This window comes from Nelumbo nucifera, chromosome 2 (genome assembly GCF_055504915.1).
Source record: "Nelumbo nucifera cultivar China Antique chromosome 2, China Antique-T2T, whole genome shotgun sequence".
NCBI lineage: Eukaryota > Viridiplantae > Streptophyta > Magnoliopsida > Proteales > Nelumbonaceae > Nelumbo > Nelumbo nucifera.
Genome location: NC_142650.1, coordinates 52,840,847 through 52,844,401, shown reverse-complemented (window position 1 = coordinate 52,844,401; position 3,555 = coordinate 52,840,847). Strand labels below are relative to the sequence as shown.

The window sequence follows — 3,555 nt, the reverse complement described above, 5'->3', positions numbered from 1 at the left end:
CACCCCTCCTCAAAGAGTACGTTAAGCTTCTGGTGGTCTGCCTGAAGATGACATCAGTTCTCCCAAAAATCTTACAGGCGAAAATGACGGGCATGTCCCTAACGTAAGCCTGCCAAGCGTAGGCAAGGCTAAGCCTGTGCTGAACCGTAACAACCTGGCACTGTTCTCGCCCCGATGACCCCTCCTGCAACTCTACCGCCAACCTCTGCTTACTTCTCAAGGATGCATGGCCTGGGATAAGACGTCACGGACATCCATCTTGTCAGAATGGAACCTCGCCTGCGCTGGCCCCATCGCCGAGTTACCGACGTCATCATTCTTTGTAGGCTGCCTCGCTGGTGGACTTGTTCTCGCCACATTGGCTGACTCGTCTCTCGGTCACGAGAACATGCTTGTCCTCTCATGCCTGATGATGTCTGTAACTTCTATTTAAACGGCCTTCTCGCCGAACACCAGCGCCTGCCTAACCATCGGCAATGCCGAGTTCCTCACACACGTCGGGAACAACTCCAGCGTGTATATCAACAACACGTTGAACGCCATGCATGCGCTAAAGAAGCTCACCAGCTCTACCGCCACCTGCAATTCCTGCCGTGACTCACCCACCACCACGCACATTATACTGCAAATCCCGCTTATAGTCGTGAACACCAACAGCAAACTTCTCCTATTCAATTTTTCGATAAAAAAGAACGTCAGCAACGACGATGGCAGCTCTGATAAGGCGTTGAAGGTGACACTCAAGTAGAGATTGAAGGCCAGGTTTCCCACCCCCAAAGGCATCCCGTAGTACACCATTCCAATGCCGAAACCGACGGTCATCATTGCCATTAACCGTCGAAAGGCCCAATTTTTCTCCACCAATGCCTTGATAGCAGAGTAGAGATTGCCGTCGAACGTCTCCGATACGATGGATATGCTGGAGAAGACGCTTAACCTGAAGCTACTTTGATTCCTCGTGGTTATGGTTCTTAACGTCTCGATTGCTTTGTCTTTGCGTCCTTTCACTAGGAGCCATCTCGGTGATTCGCGCACTGCGAAGTGGATGGTTATACAGTAAAAGATGGTTGGCACGGACGTCCACAGATAGAGGGTCCGCCATGAAGACTCTCAGTTGATGTAAGCCATGGCAGGTAACGACAAGAAATTAACCGAATGTGAATAAGAAGAATCTGATGATACCCGCCTCGCCTCGCCATCGTTTTTCGACGATTCCATCGAGAGGACGAGCGCACAAGTTCCGATCGTAGCGCGACCGAACCCGCTAACGAATCTCAAGGCGGCATAGACCCAGATGTTGGGAGAAAAGTTCAGTCCAGTGTCGGTGGCCGCCGGGATGAAAGATGTATTCTTATCTTACGGGGTGTTTGGGTTGGTAATTGGGTGTTGTGGACTGTTTGTGGTTTGCTTGCCGGAGATCAGAGGTGAAACCCTCTGTGACACGATGGATGATTGCAAGGGAGAAATAAGGTGAGAAAACGTATAAAACACGAAAAATTGGTTAAAATTGTTGGAATAGTTATTATAAGGGTAGTACGGGGATTAAAAAATATTGCAACAGCGGATTTTTCATTTTTTGGACGGAAGGCTAACGTAAGGGGTTTTTGTCTCACGGTTGTACTACAGGGTCTTTGTGGCAAAACAAATTATTGAGGGTCTTTGTCATAGACACCATAGTATAGGGGGTCTTTGTAATTTACCTTTTAAAAAATTTTAAACATCACGTGATGTCACCTGTGTACGAATTTTGATAAAGTATTAGCCGATGTTAACCGTAAGAGTAGAGCTAGTCAATTGTTAGAAAAGTAGGGATAGCATCAGTCAATTTTCAAATAATAAGGGTACACTTAGTTAATTAGCTAACTAAGCCATAAGGGTAGTTTAAGAAATTTACCACATTATTTAAATTGTATTTTTATAAATTTGTTATATTATTTATTCTTTCATAAAAACATGTATATATATGATGAAAATCATTAAAAAAATACTTATTTTTTTTGTTTATATATATAAAATGGTATATTTTATTTTTATTTTAATAATTTATTAATTTTTAAAGAAAACAAGTTAGATCAGATCAGATCCAAAGATCCGACTTACCGATAGGATTTTAATTCAAATCGGATTGGATCCGCCATGAACAATGTCGAATTGTATTCAGATATACCTTGATTCGAATCCAATCTAATCCGTTTGCATCCCTAGGTTGGGATATGCTGTGGGGAGCAAGGATTAAATGAATGCAATAGGTGTTGAGTTGGGCTATAGAACCAATACCAATGTTCCACACCAGTAATAAAATACATGGGATCTGTACCTTAGAACCAATGATAATATTTTTATGTCAATAATAAAATATATGGGACCCACACCTTTCATAGTGGAGCCCGTGAATTTATTATTGGCGTAGAACCATGGTTTTGAAAACCAAACCATACTGGATGGTCAGACCGATTAACTGTTGATTTGGTTAGCGACCCGTTGATCCAAGTGATCAAACCATTGACCCGTTGACCCGAACAACGGGTTTTGGCCATTTTATTTTTATTTATTTATTATATATTTTTTTAAATCAAAATAGATCATATATTCGAATCGGATGGTCAGACCATTTGACCTAAGAACCAGTAGCCAAAATGGGTTTGTGTCCAATCTGTTATTTAAAACCTTACATGGAACATTTTCATTGGTTCCACATCCTGTTCAACAACCATCGCGTTCAACTCATCTGAATTCTACTATAGGGCGCGCCGTATAAGGCACCAATTGGTGAGATGAGTGTGAGTTCAAATTGGTGCCTCACAGACCACCCTACATACATATAGGAGATGTTCTCAATGCACGAAGAGATGTGCATGTGGGGCACGTATGAGGTGCGCTCAATGGGGCACAAATGCAAATTCGATGAGTGTCAATTTGTGTGGTAGTCATGCTGGAACGGGTCTAATTCTAATGGCATACGGAAGTGTCTAGGATTGCAGTCCTTTAGAAAATACCAAGGTTTTAAAAATTGACCCATAATCGGAACTATTCTAGCTGTTGGTTTCTGAGTCGACAGTCAATTGTCAGGTTAGAATGAATGACCCGCTCAAACTAAAAAAATAAAAAATAATTAAAATAAAAAGTGATCAAACCATTGAATGGATTGAATAGGTCGACGGTTTGACCACTTGGGCCAACGGATCATTGACTGGAAGCTAGACAATTGTCTTTGGCTTCGACCAGGAAGTGAAATCTTGTTATCTTTGGCTTCTCTTTTTTGTAGATGGTTCACATTCCAATGGGACCAGTATTTAGAATTTCACAAAGTGAAATCCTTCTTCCTGGCTTTGTTGTTTCTCTCCAATGGGACCAAAATCCTTCTTTCTAGGTTCGTCGTTCCTCTCTAGTGGGACCTGATGAAGGAAGATTTGGCCCGACCTCGCAAATCACGCCACGTGGCCAAAAAACAAGTAGCTTGGCACTTAAAACAGCATACCGAGAGTACAAAACACCAAAGGGGAGAGACCAGCGGTCCAAATTCCCTAAGAGGAGCCCGAACTCCCCTCGAGGAGC

At 42.7% G+C, this 3,555-nt stretch overlaps 1 pseudogene; it reads right to left on the bottom strand.

Moving 5' to 3' along the window:
• Positions 1–429: 429 nt before the first annotated feature.
• On the bottom strand, positions 430–2,714 carry LOC104601323 (organic cation/carnitine transporter 3 pseudogene; annotated as a pseudogene).
• Positions 2,715–3,555: the final 841 nt, after the last annotated feature.